This window comes from Dama dama, chromosome 17, assembly GCF_033118175.1.
Source record: "Dama dama isolate Ldn47 chromosome 17, ASM3311817v1, whole genome shotgun sequence".
Lineage (NCBI taxonomy): Eukaryota > Metazoa > Chordata > Mammalia > Artiodactyla > Cervidae > Dama > Dama dama.
Window position 1 is genome coordinate 41351935 of NC_083697.1, and position 24888 is coordinate 41376822.

General features: G+C 38.8%; 1 protein-coding gene across 1 annotated transcript in view; it reads left to right on the top strand.

Annotated features, from left to right (window-relative positions):
* Nucleotides 1-24888, top strand: part of GPRIN3 (GPRIN family member 3) — a 74278-nt gene that overhangs the window by 37719 nt on the left and 11671 nt on the right. The window lies entirely within an intron of this gene.

Sequence of the window (24888 nt, forward strand, 5' to 3'; positions counted from 1 at the left end):
AAAGAAGATGCCAAGAGAATGAGAAGACCAACTATAGATTGGGAGAAAATATTTTAAAAAGACATATCTGAAAAACGACTGTTAACTCAAAATATACAAAGAACTCTTAACATTCAATGAGGAAACAAACAATCTGATTTTAAAATGGGCCAAAAATCTTTAACAGACACTTCACCAGAGAAAATGTACAGAGAGCAGATAAGTGTATGAGAAGCTGCTCCACATCATACTTCATTAGAGAAATGCAAATTAAAACAATAACCAGATACCATTACACATCATTTAGAATAACTAAAATCCAAAAAGGCAAAATAGCACCAAATGCTGGTGAGGATGTGGAATAAGAACTCTCATTCATTGCTGGGGGAATGCAAAAAGGTACAACCATTTTGGAAGATAGTTTGGCAATTTCTTACAAAATTAAACACACTCCTAACATACAATCCAGCAGTTGCACTCTTTGGTATTTACTCAAATTAGCTGAAAACTCATAGCTACACAAAAACCTCTACATGGATGCTTATAGCAGCTTTGTTCATAATTACCCAAACTTGGAAGCAACCAACACATCTTTCAGTAGGTGAATGTAATGGTTTATCTGGACAATGGAATATTATTCAGTGCTAAGAAGAAATGAAAATACTTGGAAGAACCTTAAATACATATTGCTAAATGAAAGAAGCCAATCTGAAAAATCTACATACTATAAAATTCCAACTATACGACATTCTGGAAAAGGCAAAAACTATGGAGATAATAAAAAGATGAGTGTTTTCCAGGGGTCAGAAGGACAGGGAGGGTGCTTGCTTCTGCAGCACATATACTAAAAAAGAAGGGCAGGGAAGGGAGGAGTGAATAGATGGAGCACAGAGTGAAACAGAACACTGAAACTACTCTGTGTGGTTCCCCTTATGACAGAAACACATCGATATACATTGGTACAAACCCACAGAATATACAACACCAAGAATGAGCCCTAATGTAAACTATAAACATTGGATGATGTGTCCATGTAGGTTCATTGATTATAACAAATATGCCACTCCACTCTGGTGGGGAATGTTGATGGTGGGGGACATTATGCATGCATGGGGACAGAGGTATATATAAAAAAAAATCTCTATATATTCTTATCAATTTGCTGTAAACCTTAAACTGCTCTTAAAATCTGAATTTTAAAAAATTTAATAGTATTTCTGAAGATTAAAAAATTTTCTTCTTTAAATATTATATATTCTAAAATTTAGTTAGTTATTAGTGATGGTTGAATTAATCTTAGCTCTTAACTCAGTTTATGAGCATTGGTCTTTAAAGGACTCTGTATTGTTAGTTAATCAAGTAATTAATTTCTCTTTTTCCTTCTACCCCACTTCTATCCTTTTCCTCATCGTTCACCATAGCCCATCATTCCATTTTTACATGTTTTTATAAAAAGGATGTTATATCAATAGATCTATTTCTATTGCGTAAAATTTTTTAAAAGAAACTACCTACTAAGGGTATCGTTTTCAGCTAGTCTTTCTTCATGTATAAATAATAAGGAAAAGGAAAATCCAAATTCTAAGCAATAACAGAAGTGTAAGTGCAACAGTAGCTAATGAAATGAATCTCTAATTAAGACAGGTTATATTAAAATGTGAATTAGAATATCATTAGCAAAACTATAATAATTAAAATAAATATTCTGAAAGGAACCTAAATATCAGTGTATATTTTAATTTATATGTGGAATCTAAAAGATTAAACAAATATAAGAAAACAGAAACAGACAAATAGAACAAACTGGTGGTTGCTGCCTGAGGCTAAGGGGGTCAGAGGATGGGCAAAATAGGTGAAGGGAATTAAGAGGTACAAACTACCAGTTCTAAAATAAAAAAAGTCATGGGGATTTAATGTACAGCACAGGGAATATAGTCAGTAATATCACAGTAACTTTGTATGGTGTATGAGCTATAAAAATAATTGAATCACTGTGTCATATACCTGAATCTAATAAAATGTTGTAAGTCAATTACACCTCAATAAAATGTTTTAAATCAATTTTTAAAAGATCAGTGCATAGATGATAGAATAAATATGAGTAAGAATTGTATAAAGTATAATTATACATGATTATACCTAGTATATAGTAGGTGATCAATAAATATGAGAGAATGGTTACTAAATTCATTGTTAGTATCAAAAATATTCTGTATTATTTGCTGTATGACAGAGGGACAAAATAGCTCTGAGCTCTGAGACAGGTAATTCTGTTTTTAAGCAAGAATTTCCTGGAATTCAAGCCCCTTGAAACCGGTAAGGCTCAGAGAAACTTCCTTTAAAATTAAGTCTGCCTGGTCTAGGTTAATTGTAGACATTATGAAACTGAGAGCTCCACATGAAACTGACCCACTGTTAAGGTCAGTTAGGCAGGCTGGGGTTTTGATTTTCTCTTTTTTTTTATGAAATGTGTTGGCAAATATTAACTAGTCTGATTAGGACCCAGATTGCATTACGGTGACAACGTTACAGTTTGTTATTCCTGTTGACATGGACAAGGAGATAAACAAAGGTCTATTTCATTCAGAAGAAATAAACAGTCAAGGAAGGGGTTGCACAATTACTTTTCCTAGAGCTCTTTGCAGGGCTGGCAGGAAATGAGTGAGGAGGGAAGGAGGGCTGCTTTCTGCTCCTCCTCCAAGGATGGACACAGTTATCATGTCAGCAGGGCACAGGACTGCCAGAGCAGATCTAGTCCAACTGTCGGGGAATCCAAATCTGCTCTCAAGAAGGAAGAAGAAAGCTATCCTTTTGTCTTTTATCTTTGATTTGATTCCTTTTTTCCTACTGATACCAGAATTACTCAAATACAACCAGGATCAAAGAATGTGCTGATTCAGTCTGGCATTGAGTGGCTGCTGGCTCTAGGCAGGATGCTGCTATTTTATTATTGATTAGACTGTCTTGAATAATAAAATGTAGACATCGTTGGTAAAGCTTTAGAATTAGAGATCCAGCATTTGTTCTATTTTTCAGTCACAGGGCCAAACCTGTCTTCTATTTAAGTTCTCGTCTCAGACAAAGGCACTGCTTTACTCTAAAGTTGTTTTCATCCCCCCCATACCCATGTATGATTGTACACACGGAGCGTGCACACACACACACACACACACACACACACATACACACACAGAGGTTGCCTGGCCCCATCCTCGAAAATGTAGAAGTCACCATGACACAGTGCTTGCCATAGCAACTGAAGCTCCTCTGGCTACATCTATCGCTCCTATTGCCTGTCCATGAACTTCAGACAATTTTAAACTCCCAATTTGTTGTGACTGGTAGATTGATGCTACAGTTGGGATTGTCTGGAACTTGGGGACAAATTTACTAAGTTTGCAGATGGCATAAACTGAGATAGTCATGCAATGAATTTACCAAATCTTTTTTAAGAAAAATGGAGGATCTACCCAAATGATGTGATTCCTTCCCTCTTTCCTATTTGCAACGTTTCTGAAGCTTTACATGTTAGATTCTGTGTGGGCACCAGAGGCCCAAGCTGACCACATGGTTACCTCTTATTTGAAGCTCTCAGTTAAGCTGTCTGTTTTTCAATCTTTGGGTCACTATAAATATAAATTTGATGGATTTTAGTCAACACTTTTTACAAATTTATTTTATTGACACATAGTTGCTTTATAACATTATGGTTTTGGTGTATGATTTAAAAGTTTTATATATATAATATAAAATATTATCTATATATAGGGTCAAAAAACTAAGATCATGGCATCCAGTCCTATCACTTCATGCAAAATAGATGGGAAAAATGTGGAAACAGTGTCAAATTTCATTTTCTTGGGCTCCAAAATCAATGCAGATGGTGACTACAGCCACAAAATTAAAAGAGGCTTGCCCCTTGGAAGAATAGCTATGTCAAACCTAGACAGTGTTTTAAAAAGCAGAGACATCACTTTGCCAACAAAGGTCCATATAATAAAAGCTATGTCTTTTTTAGTAGTCATGTATGGATGTGAGAGTTGTACCATAAAGAAGGCTGAGCACCAAAGAATTGACACTTTCAAACTGTGGTGTTGGAGAAGACTCTTGAGAGTCCCTTGGACAGCAAGGAGATCCAACCAGTCAACCCTAAAGGAAATCAAGCCTGAATACTCATTGGAAAGACTGATGTGAAGTTGAAGCGCCAATACTTTGGCCACCTGATGCAAGGAGTTGACTCATTGGAAAAGACCCTGATGCTGGAAAAAGTTGAGGGCAAGAGGAGACGGGGGCAACAGAGGATAAGATGGTTGGATGTCATCACCGACTCAATGGACACGAGTTTGAGGAAACTCCGGGAGATAGTGATGGACAGAGAAGCCTGGTGTGCTGCAATTCATGGAGTCGCAGAGTTGGACAGGACTTAGCAACTGAACAACACGACAACAATATAAGGATATATATGTATATACATATGTGTATATATATGTATGTATGTACATACATATATTTCTTTTTCATATTCTTTTCCATTATGGTTTATTGTAGGATATTGAATATAGTTCCTGTGCTATACAGTATGCTCTTCTCGTTTACCCAATCTGTATGTGAGTCTGCGTCTAGTCAGCATTTTTAAATGGGATGGAATATCATTTATCTGAAATACCAGCAGTCTTGTTTTAGTACTGTTTTATTTTAGCAGGCTAAACAATTGGATAAAAATGTGTGTACTGGATTGTGGGGTAATTTTTTAAAGAAATATTGTGTCCAAAAAAAGCTCAAAATCCACTAGTATAGCTAATATATTGACAGAAAAATTTGTGATAGCCTAACTATTCCATTGAAGCAAAAATCCCATTAATTACAGTTGTTTTCAAACACTTAGAAACACGCCATCAGGAAATCAGTGGAAATGAAAGTTTGAATTGAATGGCCAAAGAATGATTGAAAATATGAAAAGAAAATGTTATTTTTATAAATCATAAAATTTAGTAAGTGCTAAGATCATCATGACTGCCATAGTGATATGACCAACCGTAAAAAGGAAATTCCTTATGGGATTAGCAGAGTCCTGTGTGGTGTGGTACAGTGTGACTTGTCTCGGTACTCAACATCAGCAGTTCCATTTTGTGACTCTATTGCCTTCCCCTCTCTATCCACTCCGTATTATATTAAAAACCTAATTTTTATAGCCTTCTCACCAACACATGGGCCCAGTTTCCAGTTTTGCCATTATTCTCTCTAACCAGTTAGAATTCAAGTCCTGGTAATTCTTCCTTGAAAAGATGTATCACATCCATGTCCTTCCTCTTTGCACTCCCCTTCTCACTGTTAGTCCAGACTATCATTTTAACCACCTGTCCATCGCCTTGCTTCCCAGGTGGCGTGGTGGTAAATAATCCATCTGCCAGTGCAGGAGACTCAAGAGTCAGGGGTTTAATAATCTCTGGATGGGAAAGATCCCCTGGAGTAGGAAATGGCAAACCACTCCAGTATTCTTGCCTGGAGAATCCCATGGACAGAGGAGCCTGATGGGCTACAGTCCATGGAGTCACAAATAGTCAGACATAACTTAGCCACTAAATAACAACAAAAAGGGTTATTGTGGGTTTTAAATGAGATAAAGCTTATGAAGTCTTTAGGACATGAGAACACCTGGAACATAGTACATGCTCAATAAATACGTTTCCATATCATAATACATTGCTAGCCTATATGATGGAGTGTACATGCTTCCAAACAATACTCATCTTTCCTTAGTGTGACATGCTAAATTTGTATTGTCAAATCCTCCTGATTCACAGACTTGCCACTGTAGCTGTCCTTGAACATGGCAGCCTCTGAGATGTTTGCCTTCTCCCTCAATTGCCACTTTTCCCATGCACTCTAATCCTTCTCTGCTGTGCCACATTCCAACTTCTGTATCATTCTACGCCTTGTTTTCTGCCATCATTTGGCCTTTAGCAATATGTGTGATGAGGTATTGTTTCTTCTATGTGTATCTCTAAGCATAAGATTTATAGGAGAGGTGCCAAAGGTAAAAATGCCAAATGTGATGCAATATACATAAGAAAAAATATGTTTGAAAGAGTAACAAATAGATGAACCATTTGTATTTCCAAACACAGTGAGGTCTACATTTGTCTGGCAATTTTGATAAGCTAATTTGATTCTAGTTAACTGAACTTTGTTTTCTCAGCATCAGAGCAGATTGCAGGGAGACCAACTTAGTCACCGGATTTGATATAGGCCCCAGAGGTTATCAATGTGAAGCCACCTTCTTCACCCCTGAGAAACTGTACTAAGACCAGCAGATAAAGTGAAGCCTTTTATCTCTCTTTTTTCCCCACTCCTTTTGTCCATCAATCTACCACATCCCTTTCCTCACTTCCTTTATACTTTTTCATGTCACTATGTATTCTGCTTTGATAATTTTAAAATAGTAATTAATCAATAAGTCTCGTAATATTTTCCCCCCACAGAAGTAACAATACTCAAGCTAAGAATAAATACTCAAGCTTTACATGCTATTCAATTCAGTTCAGTTCAGTTCAGTTCAGTTGCTCAGTCGTGTCCGACTCTTTGCAACCCCATGAATCGCAGCATGCCAGGCCCCCCTGTCCATCACCAACTCCCGGAGTTTACTCAAACTCATGTCCATCGAGTCGGTGATGCCATCCAGCCATCTCATCCTCTGTCGTCCCCTTCTCCTCCTGCCCCCAATCCCTCCCAGCATCAGGGTCTTTTCCAATGAGTCAACCCTTCACATGAGGTGGCCAAAGTATTGGAGTTTCAGCTTCAGCATCAGTCCTTCCAATGAACACCCAGGACTGATCTCCTTTAGGAAGGACTGGTTGGATCTCCTTGCAGTCCAAGGGACTCTCAAGAGTCTTCTCTAACACCATAGTTCAAAAGCATCAGTTTTTCAGCGCTCAGCTTTCTTCACAGTCCAGCTCTCACATCCATACATGACCACTGGAAAAACCATAGCCTTGACTAGACGAACCTTTGTTCACAATGTCTCTGCTTTTTAATATGCTATCTAGGTTGGTCATAACTTTCCTTCCAAGGAGTAAACGTCTTTTAATTTCATGGCTGCAATCACCATCTACAGTGATTTTGGAGCCCAAAAAAATAAAGTCTGACATTGCTTCCACTGTTTCCCCATCTATTTCCCTTGAAGTGATGGGACCAGATGCCATGATCTTAGTTTTATGAATGTTGAGCTTTAAGCCAACTTTTTCACTCTCCTCTTTCACTTTCACCAAGAGGCTTTTTAGGCCCTCTTCACTTTCTGCCATAAGGGTGGTGTCATCTGCATATTTGAGGTTATTGATATTTCTCTTAGTTAGTTAAATTAACCTGACAGTTATACAATAGAATTTTAAATGAAAGGGACATGTATTGCCTTAGTTCCTTAAATATTTGATTTAAAGCTTAGTGCAATGAGAACTCTATTGCTACAGAAAAATATGCTGTCACTCCACAAATATTTTTGAGCATCAATTATGTATTAAACCACAGAACAAGAGGTTGGATTCTCTGATAACGCCTAATCATTTTCTTGGGGCTCCCCAGGTAGCTCAGCTGGTAAAGAATCCACCTGCAATGCAGGAGACACCAGTTCGATTCCTGGGTCAGGAAGATCCCCTGGAGATGGGACAGGCTACCCGCTCCAGTATTCTTGGGCTTCCCTGGTGGCTCAGATGGTAAAGAATCCACCTCTAATGCAGGAGACCTGGGTTCGATTCCTGGGTTGGGAAGATCCCCTGGGGGAGGGCATGGCAACCCACTCTAGTATTCTTGCCTGGAGAATCCCATGGACAGAAGAGCCTGGTGGGCTACAGTCCATAGCGTCACAAAGAGTCGAACATGGCTGAGTGACTAAGCACAGCACAGCCTAGCTATCGTTGTCTTGAAAATTACATGGGAATCTCTGTCACTCAATCTATAGTTTTTTTCTAATACTTGAGGAGGCTTGCAGAACTATATTTTTGTCCTGTATGGGAGAATATGGTTCTAAATAATGGGGATCTTAACCTTAATCCAACCAAAATGTCATTTAGGCATAATAATCTATTGTATCCTGCCTACTCTGGTTAAGAATTTCTGTAATAAGTTTCACAGTTGAGGGATTAAGCCTTAGAAATAATTCATTATGAAATGAGTGAATACAAACTACATTAGCTTTTCGTAGGAGGGAGGAGAAAGACCAGGCAGATGGGGTTGTAGAGGGATGGGGTAGATGTTTTAACACAGACCTAGTCCCAGAAAGGTGCCCTAAAAGAGAAGATTAGTAATATACCTTTGAGATGAATTGCTATCTTTTAAAATAACAGTTTTACATATTGGGCTTCCCTGGTAGCTCAGACAGTAAGAATCTGCCTGTAATGCAGGAGACTCAGGTTCGATCCCTGGGTCAGGAAGATCCCCTGGAGAAGGAAATGGCTACCCATTCTTGCCTGGAGAATTCTATGGACAGAGGAGCCTGGCAGGCTATAGTCCATGGGGTCACAAAGAATCAGACACAGCTAAGTGACTAACACTCCCATATTAAGCATGCTAGCCTATTGAAGAAAAGTCATTATTGCATAGTTGAATAATTCACCAGACTTGTAGAGGAAATTCAGCAGGATCACTGCTACAGGAAGGATAAGAAGCAGGAATTGCCTACAGTGGTCATCTTTGAAAAATATATTTATGCCAGAGTATTAAATATTGTCTTAAAAACCAAAAGAAGTTTTTCCTTCAAGGAAACAATAGCTAACTTAGAAATATTTAAAAATTCCTTCTAAGTGGGAATAAATTCTGCCATCCCACCTTGCCTGAACCTTGATAGCAGGTATATCAAGCATAGCTCAAAACTATATGCTTCCCCCTTTTCTCCTTCCAACTGATATTCTTAAATGTTGCCTTACAGTCATTCAAGAGCATGTATAAAATTTCACTATTTTTCTTGCTTTCATAGCCAATTTCTCAAGAGAGGTATAAATATTTAATAACTGGCTCTCTAGGAGAAAAACAGCCCTCTGTTTATAGTTTGGCAGTTTCTGTGTTGCCAGTATTACAGTATTCTGTAACTACTCCCACCATGGCCAGTGTCAAGCTACATGATGTTACTGATTATGGAGATCCAGCACAGCACTGGTTGTAGGCCTGCTATTCCCATCATTCATCACTTAGGTACCTTAGTAGTGGCTCCATAATTTCTATATAAAAAGGAATACACAGGACCAATGTAATTGGAAAGAGAAGCTGCATATTAAGTGCACTGTTTTTATTGGGTTATATGTTTATTTGGAGTTAAGAGGCACAGACAGAGACAGCAGTGGAAGAGCAGCTAAGAGGAGTAACCCCATTCATGCCATTTGCCAATTTTCACACAGACACCCATTAAAAGTCTTCCAATCCAGCTTTGGTCCATGTTAAGTTTGTTTTGTTTTGTTTTCAGGTTAGAGCTTCTTTATTTTTTTAAAACTTTTTATTTTATACTAGAATGTTGTTGATTAACAATGCTGTCATAGTTTCAGATGTACAGCAAAGTGACTCAGTTATACATGTACCTATTCTTTTTCAAATTCTTTTCTCATTTAGGTTGTTACATAATATTGAGTGGAGTTCCCTGTATTATACAGTAGGTTCCTGTTGGTTATCCATTTTAAATATAGCTGTATGTACATGTGGTTCCCTATTCTTTAATCATCTTGTCAACCTTCCCAACATCCTCCAGTCGCTCTGATTTGAAATCTTGGAATCATCTTTGATTCCTCCCTAGCCTTGCTTCCCTCCCACATGACACCTCTGCCATAGTTTTCGTATCTCTTTTCTCTTTATATTCTTTATATTAACAACATTGATGGACTCCCCCTACCTTTTTAGGTGGCAATAGCCTTGTAACTGATCTCCCTCACTGGATTCTTTTCTACCAGTCAGTGTAATTTGAAATCCACTTCATTTGTAAACTTTCTAATTGTCTCACTGGCCTGTTAGAAAAGCTCTAGTAGCTTCCTACTGCCCACTGAAGAAACCCAAATTTGTTAACAAAGCCAATAAAGGCTTTCCAGTCTCACCTGATCTATGGTATCAGCTTTTAGCTCCCCATAGCCATTTTTATGTAATTACATACCAGTATTGGTTGTTTTATACATAGCCTTGCATCTGATAAGTCAGGCACACATAGGCGTATACTAACTGGTAAACATTTTTAGTGATACTCCTGCATATGACTACACTATATTTGAATTTTCAGGACAACCTACTCTTCCTTGAACAACTAGTATATTTTCCCCATGTCTGTGTTTTCTTTTTGTGGATTCTTCTGAATTCCTCCCCACTACAGTTGAAATCTTCTCTTATCATTCAAGGGCAGACACAAATTCATGTAGAACTTAAAGATATTAACAAACAAAAAGAGGACATAATATGTCTTAAAACAAGCAGTAAGAGAGAGAAATGACTGTGCCTTTTCAATGGCTTAAACCAGAAGCCAGAGACTGACTGGAGCCCAGAAAGGAAAGAATGCCAAGGGCTGATGAGGAGCAGTGATAAGTAACTCCTAGAAAAGGCATGTTAATGCTGTTGAACCAGAAACATCAGGGTGATTATAAACCTTCTAAGGCAGCAACTACCTCAATGAGGCAGGTTTAACCCCAGATTTCTTCTCAGGTATCCAGTGGAGTCTCATTGTATACTTAGGACTAGAGGGCAGAACTGATTTAGTTAGACAAAGTAAAGAGCTGGTGTAATATCTGAAAATCCAAAGTGAATCGAGAGAAAATAAGATCTGAAAGTGCCATGTTAGAGAAAAACATCCTTCTTACTGATACTCTTAGCAATGGGGAACCCAGAGTTTTAACCTGGGTTATAAAATAGGAAACCTCAGGGTTCTGGAGTTTGATTTGGCAGTAATAATATTTCTTCATTCTTATTCTTCTTTACATTTTTTACTAAGTTTTACACAGTGGAAATAAGACTACAGGGTTTTAAAAGTACAAAAGAATAAAATTTTTAAAATCACCCATAAAACTACCATATATCAACACACTAATATTTTCTATATTTCCTTCTAATATTTTTTCTGCATATGTGTTTTTCTCTACATATTATACTAGATATAAATTTCTTAGAGCCTATAGCATCACAACTTACTGATATAATTGATCAAAACTAGAGAAAATAAGAAATTATGAAATGATATGTACATTCCTATGATTTTCCTTCCAACATAAAACATTTGAATTTTCATCATTCACTAGCCTTTTGATACAGGGCAGATGAAACCACTAGTTGGAGTTTTGTATCCTTTTTCTTATATAAACTCATAATGGACTCTGATATTTTTCTACTTCAGTTTTATTAGAGTAAAGCAAAGAATTTCTAATTAAGGATAAGAATATTAAATATTGTTATTTTCCTCTTTTATAGCTGTCTTACCCATTCCTAATTTGATCACTCCTTTTTTTTTTTAGTGACCTACCTTTGTCAAGTCTTACCAAAGCATTCACCTTGGTTTCCAAGAAGCAAAAACACTTTTGTCATCAAGTTTTATCCTTTTTTATGCAATGCGGTAGTCAAATGATGTGGTGGTGAGAACACAAGCAATTGACATGAGCAAGTTTAGGAAGAGCCACTGACCCTTGGTTTTAATACAACGTAATTGATAAAAATAGAATTGGGCAGGACCACCAGAGAAGGGGCTACCTACCTTCTGTGAAGGTTCCATGAGTCATGATTCTTACCAGTAAAGCCTACATTGAGAATGGAAAGCTCTTTAGCTGGATAGAGGTTATTTAGAGAGCTTCTGCTGTATAACCCTCCAATGAATGTCATTGTTCACCAACACTTGCACGTTGTTTTGTTTACTTCTTTAGGCTCACTTCCCAGAAGTAGAATTATACATAAGCTTAGTAGGACTTCAGAAGTAACAGAGAGTGGAAATCAGAGATTGGCGATTTAATAATAGGCTGGTCTGGAGGACCTCATTGGGAAGACGATACCTGAGCAAAGACATGTAGAAGCCCTGTGCTGTCCCTTCACCTGACTTCACTCCCCTGCCCTCCTAATCAGCTCCAGCTGCCACGCTGAGCTCTCCACCCTTACCCACAAGTTCTCACCTTTGTACTAGTTGTGCTCTCTGCCTGGAGAAAAAAGGATGAGGTAAAAAGTGCCACTGGTACAACAATGAACAGTTAACTACAGGAGACGAGAGATGGGACAACTGGTTTGGGTTGATGTAATCAGAAAAGGTCCTAAGGAGAAATTATCATTCCAAAAAGCTTTGCATATTTATCCCTCTTGCTGTCTTTAATATGCATACATCATGAATTCATTTTTGCCTCTGATTTTGTACTTGTGGAGGCAGTAGAGTGTGGGTTCAGACTCACCAGGATTTGAATTCCAACTATGCCACTTACTTGCAGCTTTGGTGAGCTGGATTTCTCTGAGCCAGTTTTCTCATCTGTAAAATAAAGATAATAACCCTCTTTGAAGCTTGTTGAAAGAATAGTAAGCAACATACAAGGACTGACAGATGATGAGAGAGGATGTCACTATTAAAAGACAACTGGATCAGATAGTGAAGGACATTTTTTAAACTGTGCTAAGGAGCATGTATCTTATTTTATAGGTAGTGGAGAACCATTAAAATTGTTTTGTACAGAGAAGTGACATAGTGTATGTTTGTTTTAGGAAGATAACACAAGCAGCAAGTGGAGGGTAGGTTTTCAGAATTGGCTAAATGAGACCAAGTAGTATGGTACTGCACTGTTGTGAGACATGATAAATTCAGTTAAGCCTGGTAGAGACAGAAGAGGTGGATTTGATAACTGGCAATTAAAATATGTTTTCTACACTTTATATCTTAATATTTTGTCAGTTCTCAAAATATAAACAAAATAATTTTTTTTAATCATTCTCATTGATGTTTTGACCCAGTTTCTCAGAGTCTGGCTTTAGGCCATTCTTGGATTTATTGTTTGAAGTATATATGACTTGAGGACCAACTGCTCAAGCTACCAGAAATAGGAAAGGAGGGAGGGAAAAAAAGGAAATCAACTGATAAACAGGAGTCAGAGAGTCTGGGAAAAGAAACTTAAGTAAACTTTATTTTGTGGCCCAACAGACATCGCTTTAAAAAGCATTTCTCAGCTGTTGACTTTGAAAAATAATTATATCGCCTAGCTTGGAGCTTGTAGATAACCAAGATGGATAAGGAAATTATGGTTTCTTTTTAACTGGTTGCATTCCAGACTGATCTCCTTACAGAACAAAGAGTAGATGGAAAGAGTGTGAAAGGATAGATCAGCACAAATCCATCAACACTGTTAGAAAAGATTCAGGGTGCCGATTTTCTCAGTTTTGCCTAGGAGGGGAGCACGAGCTTTTAAATTTTTAATTATTTTTTTAACATGTGTACATTCATATAACTTAAAATTTAAAAAGTACCAAAGAATATGAATGAAGTCTTCTACCCATCCTATTCCCCCAGACACCCAGTTCCCCTCCCCTGAAAACAATTTCTTACTTATCCTTGCAGAGATATTTTATGTATACACAAGCAAAAGATACTCATTTTTCCCTTTCTAATATAGTTAATAGCATTGGAAACATACTGCTCTGTATCTTAGGGATTTTTTTTTTTAACTATCATCATGTTTTTGTCTTACTTGTTGTTTTACCTAACAATATGTTTTGGACTATTCCATATCAATATATAAAAGTTTCCTTATTATTAAATCTGACTGCTTATATAGCAAAGAATCTGCCTGAAATTCAGGAGACCCCAGTTCGATTCCTGGGTTGGAACATCCTCTGGAGAAGGGATAGGCTACCCACTCCAATATTCTTGGGCTTCCCTTGTGGCTCAGCTAGTAAAGAATCCTCCTGCAATGCAGGAGACCTTGGTTCGATCCCTGGGCTGGGAACAATCCCTGGGCTGGGAACATTCCCTGGAGAAGGGAAAGGCTACCCACTCCAGGATTCTGGCCTGGAGAATTCCATGGACTATATAGTCCGTGGGGTCACAAAGAGTCGGACACAACTAAGAAACTTTCACCTAGTTGAACTTATATGGACGTGCCATAAATTTTGTAACTAACCTGCTCCATATTAATAGATATTTAGATTGCTTCTAATCTTTTGCTATTTCATGCAGTGAATAACCTTGTACATATATCAATTAGTACATGTATTTTACTCACAAGTACCTAAGGTGAAATTGTTGAGTCAAAGTGTATTTGACCTTGTATCTTTGATACATAGTGCCAAAAAAAGTTGTATTAATTTGCATTCTCAAAAAAAAATTTGCATTCTGACAGGTAGAATATGAAGAACACTATGTTGGACTTGAGAGCAGAAAACTCTATCATTAATTCATATGTACCTGGAGTAAATTCAAAGGCTGTCACATCCACTCATGGTATTCATTCTGAAGATGCTGCTTTCTATCCAAGTGGATACATTCGTCTCCTAGATCAGTTGGTTCTCAACTGGGGACAGTTTTGCCTCCCAGGAAACATTTGGCAATGTCTGGAGACATTTTTTATTACCACCAAAAGGAGGTGGAGGTGCTGCTAGGGTACAGGCACAGGACCGTCGTTCCTCGGTCCCTCCCCACAAAGGGTTATCTGGTCCAAAACATCAGTAATGCAAAGTAAGAATATCTACCATAGATCAATGTCTACATCCTCCGGATTGTATTAAATAGATCTTACAAAACTGCAGCTCCTCAACTCTGTAACCAAATGAAATAATGAGACCTCTGTGCCTTCATAGTGCATTTGCTTTTGTTTCTTTTCCAACATTTATGTTGTATTGAAATTAATGATTTACAGGAACTGTGAGCTCCTCAGAAAAGATGAAGGTATCTTATTTATATCTGAATATCCAGCATCAAGAAGTTACTCAATTTATTGAATGAGTGAATGGATGTAAAAGTACTTTCTAGTTGTCTCGTTGTGACTTAAAGTGTGGCTTATTTTATATATTTATTTTTTTACTCTAACTTGCTCACTTTCTCTTACTTTCAGTTTTCTTCAGACTTACACGAGTAATTTTTTCTAGCGGACAGAGAAATTTTACCAGGAAGTGTCAGCTGAATAAGAAGTATGGGCCCCTCCCCTGGCTTAAACTTCTATAAACTCTGGTTTATTACTACATCATTAATCACTTAATTATAGACTAGCCTGATCATTTATAGCTTTGGACTGAATTTGTCTTGTCTCCTCAAATGGATTTAAATCTTCTGAAGGGCAAAATCAAAAATTTTAAGGACCTCAGTGAGGCCTAACTTAGGACTTTACAGACTATAAAGTAGGAGAGTGACAGGTTGGTTCATCTTTTTCGCTAATCACAACTCAGACCTCACCCAAAGAAGATTCTGACTTCACCAAGGAAACCACTCCTTCTCAAGAGCAGAACACCCATGGGAATTCTCTCCAAGTCCCCGTGGTTAGGGCTCTGTGCTTCCACTGAAGGGGGCACGGGTTCGGTCCCTGGTCAGGGAACTAAGACCTTGCATGCAGTGCAGCCAAAAATAAATAAAGACTAACCATTTAAAGAAAGAAAGCAAAAAAAGCAGAGTATCCCAAATTCTCCCAGACATGCAGGTCAACAGCAGAAAGTCTGTGCCGAAAGGGATCCATCGGCTTCCTCACTTGGCTTTCTCCCTCCTTGCCACCTTGTTCTCTAGGAGAGGATGAAACAGGAGGAAAGGGAGCAGGGCATGACCTTTGAAAGAATGACATGGCCATAGGGACATGACAAAGACAGGTTAGAACCAACCAGGTCCAAGATGGCGCAAGACTCAACTTGCAGTAAACCTTGAGCTTCATCACAGGCTAATTGTAATATATTAGCATGTAAATGACATGCCCACCAGCACCATGACAGTTCTGAGGCGGAAGAGAAAAGGCCAAGAAGTGGGCGGTGGCCCAGTTCCTAGAAATCCCTGCCCCTTCCCCAAAATAATTGGTACAGTCCCCACTTCTTACCCTATGAAATTACTCAGCCCATAAAAACTAACCACGCCATATTTTGAATTTCTCTCTTTCTCTGTCTCTCTCTGTGTCCCTCTCTTTCTCTTGCACTCTCGCGCACTCTGGCATTCTCTCTCCTTCTGAAATGGTCCACACTCCGCCTGTGTGTGGGCGGATAAACAAATCCACGTCGTACCTATAAGTTCCTCTCGGAATTCTTTCCCAGCTAAGCAAGAACCTCAAATCCACTGGCATTAAGAAGAGCCCTGACTGACGGTTGGGGAAGCGCTCTCTTTTCACATCTGTGTCCAGTCACCACAAATCCTGCCATCAGACACTTTTCATTGTCCGATTAAAGGCCCCAGTGTGACTTGAACTAATTGGCCAAAATCACTAGTAAGCTCTCCTACCGCTGGCGGCTAGCTGCGGTCTCCGCTCAGCAGCCCCCTCCAGGGCTGCCACACGTGGGGAGGCACGTGGCCAGAAGGGAAGTGGGTGGAGCCAGAGGCCAGGTTTTAATGAGACGCACCTGTGTGGGTGGGGGAAGGGTGGTCGCAGGTCTGGAAGGTCAAAAGAAGCAAAGACAAAAATCCTTGTTTGTAGCGCTCCGTGGCGCTAATGGATCTTGGAGAAAATCAGGCTGCGGGACAGCTTTGTTCCTGTCTAACACAGCAGTTTAAAATGCAAATGCAAAAAAAAAAAAATGCAAATACTGACTGCTGGGTTTATTTCAACAGCTTGTTGTTTATCTAGCTTTTAGCCCTGAGATCCTGTTGCCTTCTCTTTCCAGTTAAGACAAGCTTGCAACTGAAGACCTTCAAAGCTGAGTTGCGAGTGAAAATATTCAGATTCAAATATCTATAAAGCAAGCCTAGTAAATGATAAGCGACAGCTTGATTAGGAAAAGGTTAAAAAAAAAAAAAAAGGCAAAACAAATGTTTAATCATTCTTCCCTAGAATAGTTCAAGTTTAAATATTTTTAAGACGTTTTTGAAACAGCAACTTTGATATTTAGATACCTTATATACTTAGGTATCTTGGATATCTATAGAAATGATCTTAGGTAACTTTAGATATTTATCTCCACAGGTGGGACAGTGGAGCTACTGAGGGGTTAATTTTTGAAGGTTACTAAAGCTTGAGTCTTTACTTTGCTGAGGAAAAAAACCAAAAAGGTCACATTTCCTACATGATCTGAATAGAATGGAGCTCACTATTGTGTTTATTTTCAAGTTAGCTAAAACTTTCCTCTTCAAATGATGGCTTTTGGTCAGGGGTTTGGGAGAACATATCGTAAACTTATTTAAGTTTTGGGACATTTAAGTTGGCTTTCTAGAAATAGATTGCATGGTTTCTACCTTCTTAGGTAAATGACTCCAAAATAATATTTTTAAATAATAATAGTTCCTAATTGTGTATCTGTTATTCTCTAAGAACCAGCTGAGTGTTTAACTTCTTTAAGCTCTATAACAATCCTGAGGCAGGTAAATTCCATTTTGTGACATTTTTCCAAGGTCTCAGACAAAAGGATATTAACGTGCAGTCTTAGAAAGTTTTCCAGACATGAATTTCCTAAAATTATCTACATACATGTATGTGTGTGTGCACATATGTGTTTCTAGAAAGAGTACATAGTTTTCATCAGCTTCTCAGAAAACTGTGACCCTTAATGCATTCAAATTGGATAAATCATTATGAAGAGCAGGAATTTCTGTGTTGCCTAGTCTATCTCTATTAGCCTGAGCTAGTAAGTGGTTTCAAAGCTATGTTTTCTGAGTTTTCTCTTGTTTCTTCATTGTCTGACTATGCGTCTTTCTTGTCCAGGTCATTGAGCTTGCTTCTAGAAGAAATGCCCATCTCTCTACTGTGTAAAATTGGTTAACAACTTGGACTCTGGAGCCAGTGGTCTGGATTTAAATCTGTTCTCTCTCATTGCTTGCTTGCATGACCTTGCCTCAGCTTCCATTTCTGCAACATGGAACTCAGAGTAGGACCATCCACCTGGAGTTGTTCTGAGGGTCAAATAAATTCACATAAAGAACAATGTTTGGAATATAGAGAACAGTAAGGGAGTGCTTGCTGTACTGTGTGCTTCTAATCAGTTGTGAATTTAGAAGTCATCTTTTCAAATCATATTTGACAAAAAGGGAGGATATATTTGGGGTATTCATGCTTTTTAAAGCCCATTTTTACTTCTTTGTTTTTGTCCAGCCCTGCTTACCATGGAATTCAGTGAGATCACAAGCCATGCATTTGTTTTTCTGAAACACTGTAGAACAAAAGAAAAGCTGAATAGGGAAGGGATGCAGCCTGTTTCTCATGTGCCTTTATTAAAATGACCATTATAACCAAAAGTCTGGGACACTGTTGTTGGCACAAAGCAGAGACTGCTTGTCTCTTGAGCCTTGTGATTGACTTTAGATGCAGTTCGAAGGGAAGAACCAGTTTTTCAGCTGATATCTTTGAAGAGTGCATTTGAGGCAGCTATTAGTGTGAGGGTATGATTTTTTAAAGAAAGAAGAAGCAACTGCTTTTCCTAGCCTGTGGGTGTTTTCCTGGGACTGAATCACCTCCCCTTAAAGCTGCGTACTGGCAGGATCTGCTGGGTTCAGAATGCAAATGATCTAGGCAAGGGTTCCAAGTAAAGGGAGCAAATAAAATCAGATTGAATAGGAAGCCAGATGACATTTTTTCTTTATCCTTTTTTTTTGAGGGTTAACAGTCTCTTATCTCTCACCCCACTGTTCTCCAAGGGTCTTTGTGATCATCCATCTGATGGCTGCAGTCAGATGAGTGTAAACAGGGACACCAGGGTCCCTGTGACACTTTCCTAATGTCACTAAAGAGATCTGATGACATCCCGGAGCCCTTGTTCTAGCAGTGCTGACGTTAAGTGGGCAAAGGTCATTGTTGCCACAGGATTGTCACCGTGATCTGCAGCATATTGGCATCTTGCTGGCCCAGGACTGCCAAGCCTCTCCCCATTCTTTGCATCTGATGCTCTTCCCGCCAGAGCAGCTTTGGAGGAAGTCACAAAAGGCAGCGATTCCCTGCTGCCCGTCTTATTAAGCGTGGGTGTCTGTTATGAAAATAGGCAGCGCGGCTGAGTAGTGGAACCCACTATTTTCAGAATGAGCAGTGGCGGTGTCAGCTTTCAACAAGTCGAGCTTTTCATAATGTGACCAGTTATGAATGCCATTGTAGTCGGTGTTAGTACCATCCAAGCTGCTGCTAAGTTGCAAACCACTTACAGAAAGAAACTTCCCTCTCCTCTGAAGATACTTTTCTTTCCCCTCTGTTTTTACATTTTCTCTCCAGAGTTAGAGATAATAAGGAAGCAGCATAGAAGGAGGCCAGGCATTACCATTCATAAGAATTCAATTCAACAGGAATTAGATTGGTCTCAAGTCAATCTCTGGACCTCAGTTACCTTCCCTGTAAAAAGTCAGTAGTGTTTACCCTGCAGCCTTGCTGCATTGCTGGAACAAGGCTTTAAATCTTTGTTCATAATTTTAAAGGCAAAAGCACCAAAGGGACCTGCTGTCAAAAGTCCAGTTCTCCAACAGACTTAAAAACAAACTGACTTAATGATACCATCAGCTTCTGTGGAATTCATGCCCAATTCAGAAAGAAGTCATAATGCCCCAGAGAGTCTTGTAAGAAAATTCTTATTTGCTGCTGCTAATGAGATGAGATGATAAGGACTCCTTCCTTTACTAACCTCAAGTTGGGCTCCTGTGAGCCCATTTCTTAATTAGATCTCAGTCTTGGGCTTCCCTGTCTGATCTTGCAGAGTCCAGTTTTAACAATCCTGCTAGGTCAATTTAGAGAGAATACTCTCCCACATGATATCTGGTCATTCTCAGTTTGTTGTTGTTCAGTCACTAAGTCGAGTCTGACTCTTTGCAGACCCTATGAACTGCAGTATGCCAGGCTTCCCTGTCCGTCACTGTCTCCTGGAAGTTTGCTCAGACTTATGTCCATTGAGTCAGTGATGCCATCCAACCATCTCATCCTCTGTTTCCCCCTTCTCCTCCTGCACTCAGCCTTTCCCAGCATCAGAGTCTTTTCCAGTGAGTCATCTCTGTGCATCAGGTGGGCAAAGTATTGGAGCTTCAGCTCCAGCATCAGTCTTTCCAATGAATATTCAGAGTTGATTTCCTTTAGGATTGACTGGTTTGATTTCCTTGCTATCCAAGGGACTTTCAGGAGTCTTTGCCAGCACTACAGTTCAAAAGTATCAATTCTTCGGCACTCAGCTTTCTTTCAGTTCAGTTCAGTTCAGTTCCGTCGCTCAGTCGTGTCTGACTCTTTGCGATCCCATGGACTGCAGCACGCCAGGCCTCCCTGTCCATCACCAACTCCTGGAGCTTACTCAAACTCATGTCCATTGAGTCAGTGATGCCATCCAACCACCTCATTCTCTGTTGTCCCCTTCTCCTCCTGCCTTCAATCTTTCCCAGCATCAGGGTCTTTTCAAATGAGTCAGCTCTTTGCATCAGGTGGCCAAAGTATTGGAGTTTCAGCTTCGACATCAGTCAGCCCTTCCAATGAACACTCAGGACTGATAAGCTTTCTTTATGGTCCATCTTTCACATCCATATATGACTACTGGAAAAACCACAGCTTTGACTCTATGGACCTTTGTCAGCAAAGTGATGTCTCTGCTTTTTTATATGCTGTCTGGGTCTATCATAGCTTTTCTTCCAAGGAGCAAGCGTCTTTTAATTTCATGGCTGCAGTTACCATCCGCATTGATTTTGGAGCCCAAGAAAATAAAGTCTGTCACTGTTTCCCTTGTTTCCATTGTTTCCCTATCAAATAGATAGGGAAGTAATGGGACCAGATGCCATGATCTTAGTTTTTTGAATTCTGAATTTTAAGATTGTTGCCTTCAGCAACAGTCCCCCTACCCTTGATGTCTCTTCTTAAATCATTCTTAAATCATTTTCCATCCACTGACCCACCCCCACCCCACCCCCATTCACACACAAACCTACTCCTTGGTTATAATTCCCTACACATTTTTGTGTATTTGGAATTGAACACAGTCTTTCTTTCCTCCTGCCATGGGCTTTACCCCTATTGCAATAACATACATGAAGTCTTCTTTATCATTTTAACAAGTGTCAGAATAAATTTTTCTTTCACATAGATCAAAGTTTGCACACGTACTTAGTTGTGTCCGTTGTGTCCAACTCTATATGACCTGATGAATTGTAGCCCACCAGGCTCCTCTTTCCATGGGATTCTCCAGGCAAGAATATTGGAGTGGGTTGCCATGTCCTCCTCCAGGGCATCTTCCTGAACCCATGTGTCTTAACGTCTCTTGCATTGGCAGACGGGTTCCTAACCACTAGTGCCACCTGGGAAGCCCCAGATAAAAGATTAAATATGAGGTTTTTTAAAGAGGCTAACACTTCTTTGGTGCTTAACATGAGCCAAGACATTACTTGTTTTAAGAGCTAAGTCTATTCCTCACAACAGCTCAGTCAGGCTGTATTATTATTAATATTATTAGCCTCAATTTATGAATTACACTGGGGCCCTGAGATGTTAAATTACTTGCCCAAGCACACAAAGCTAGAGCTATGTGTTGGAACTGATATGTGGTGGAACCCAGGGGGCCTGGCCCCAGGGTTCATGTTCTTAAACACAATGCCAGACTGTCCTTGAAAGACTGAAAATTAGGTTGGGAAGTCTACTGTGTCAGTGCTCTTAAAACAAAGCTCTCAAACTTACCTGTCCATAGGAGCCAGAGTAAATTATGCAAAGCAGTGAAGCAGGCTAGATGAGGAAGGGTTGTGTGGAGTCTGGAATGCCCCTGCCCTCTACAAAGACTGACCTTCACATCGCCACCTTGTGTTGGTATCTGGAAATGCATATCTTCTGAGGTTGGGGAGGCGGAGTAATAGAAGAGAGAAATAAGGATTTTTCTGAATGATCTCTTCAATAGACAAAGAAAGGGAAGAGAAAAAGGAAAAGGAGAGAGAGGGGAAGAGAAAGGAAATGGAAGGGAAAGTTGCACAAGAAACACACACAGCAGACCTGCAGAAGGAATTATTCAGTCTGTGGGCCACCTCATTTAATAACCTCATTTCTAGACGTTATTAAATCTTATCACAATGGAATCCTACTGATTTTAAAGACTTACTCCTCACTCTAAACCACCAAGTAATTACATTTTTTAAATAACCTATTTGTGTAACCTATTAGAGACTGTAGATTTCTGCTATTTAGTTGGAGAGGAAAGGAGCAAAAGGAGGAGAATTGTTTCTTGAGGTTAAGCAGTCTGTCCAGGGCTCATGGAGATGCAGTGACAATTACAATAGCAAATATGTTTCAAGTAGTGTTGATTTCCTATCTACTCATGAATCAAGAGATTTCAAATTACATGTGTTAACCAAGCAATCTGGGCTTTTCTTCTTGAATTGATGGATGATTTAACTTCTACTGACAAAGCAAGCAAAAAGAAAATGTTCTTTTAAATGTAAACTAGTATAGTCAGCTCTCTGTGGGAAATGGGGATCAACTTGGTGACTTCTGAGATTTCAGTGAAGTCCCTCATCTTTTCTAAGTCTTCCAACCTTCAGTTGCTGGACTCTGAGGTGTTCATATTTTACAGTCCTCTCTGGCAAGCCAGGCTTCTTGGCTCCAGCCATATAACAAGAAGATGTTCTGTCCCCTAACCAGGTGTTCTGACCTTCCAAGTTTTAATAGGAGGTGGCCAATGGACTTGTTTTTAATTATTTAAACCTGGATTACAGATATGTAACCCAGTCTCATAAATAAGATACAACTATTTTATTTCCAAAAATACCACTCTTCTAAATAGTGTTTTCATTACTATTTCATGTCATGGCTTAAATTTGCTTGTTATTTTGAAGTTTGGCAGGATGTAATAATGGCCATTTTGGAGGGAAATGGGATCGATTAACACCTTTTTGTGCAGAAGGTTCTGCACTGTGTCCTGAGGAGTGAACAGGAAAGAATCAGTAAGATTGTCCCCTTCCCTCCTGGGACTTGAAGGACTTCTGGAGAAATGAGACATTTATACACAAAAACAGTACATGCGAAGCACAATACAAAGAACACAGATGGCAATAGCTGTGGAATTTTGAAAAGAGAGAGAGATTTTATGACTTAAAAGGCCTTAGGAGCCTTCAGAAAGGATGGAGTTTAAGTGGGGTTTTGAAGAACAAGTATGCTTTTTGAAGATGAGGAGGTCAGAGAGTAGTACTAAAGACAGATGCCAAAGAGGCAGAGGGAAAATAAGCTTGGGGCACAACAAGTGTCTGCAACAGAAAACTCTAGAAAGGAAGAAATGGAACATAAACCTGGGGAAGAGGTTTGAAGGAGCAGAAAGACGTCAAGACCAAGGATGGGAAAATATTTAACCCATCAATGTGAATAGTGAAGTTAGAAGGAAGTGCTGTTTGGGAAAGAAGATACATTGGATTTATTGTTAAATGTCATATGATTGAGCAATCAAATACCATTGAACCAAAATGCAAAAGTATTTATTTTCAAAATCTGGGTGCAAACAGATTGACCTTTGCCTTACTTTGACCCTAAAGCTGGAGTTATGATTGTGCTGTTTGATTTATTATCTATCACATGCAAAAAGTAGGATCTTTGAACTTTGGAGCTGGAAGAGCCCTTAGAAATCATATAATTCATTTTGCCAGTGAGTTAATTTGGGGTGCAGAAAGATTAAGTGATTTCCCATGAGGTCATAGAACCTGTGAGTGATAGAAGTAATATTAAAACAGTCACCTGCTAATTTCTGAACCATTGCTTTGTCTTCATCACAGAGTCTGGTTATTCTTTCTAAAAAAAATGTTTATGCATAAACACACATGAATAAATTTTCACATATACTTTTAAAGATTCAGATATACTTGTTAAAATCCAAAATTTTTCCACTTTTGGATACCTGCATCTCTTTTCCCCTATTTCTAAGTCACAAAACTCCATTTGCCACCGAATATGTCTCATTATGTATATTTTTGGAATTTATATAATTATACACAAACACACACATAACACATATGTATGTAGAGTTTTAGGTCATTGTTTTACAGAAATGAAAACATATATTCTTTATGTACCTTGCTTTTCTCATTCAACCATACCTTGGTGAAATTTCTCCCAAGTGAAAAGTTATAGCCTCATTAGCTATTTATTTTAATGGTTGTATAATGCTCTACTGTACAGCTATATCATGATTTATTCTGCCTCTCCACCTATTTAAGGAGACCAGTTTGAGTTTTTTGTGTCTACAAATAGTTCTTCAATAAACACGTGTGCATGTGTTAGTCACTCAGTGGTGTCCAACTCTGTGATCTCATGGACTATAGCCCACCAGTCTTTATCCACAGAATTTTCCAGGCAAGAATACTAGAGTGGGTTGCCATTTCCTTCTCCAGGGGATCTTCCCAACCCAGGGATTGAACCCAAGTCTCTTCCATTGCAGGTGGATTCTTTACCATCTGAGCTACCAGGGAAAGCTTTTTTAATAAACATACTTGTATATTTATCTACACATGCTGATATTTTATTTCCATTGATAGGATCACTGAGTGAAGGACACGTGTATTTTTAGTTTTAAAAGCTAAACTACTTCCCTAAGAAAGCTGCAATAATACACATTTGCACATACAATTAATAGAAACACTTCCTTTCACAAGGTCTTCCCAGGCCATGGTGTTACAACATTTTTTAAAAGTTTTTGCAAGTGCAGTTGGTATAGAGTAAAATCTCATTGTTTCTTTATTTGCATTTCTTTGATTACAAATGAATTTGATCATCTTTTCATCAGGTTCTTGGCTATTGGATTTCCTACTTTATAAATTGTGCTTCCATATCCATTTTTCCAATGGATTATTTTGTCTCCTTGTAAGTTTTTAAGAACTTCTACTATATTTCAGATATT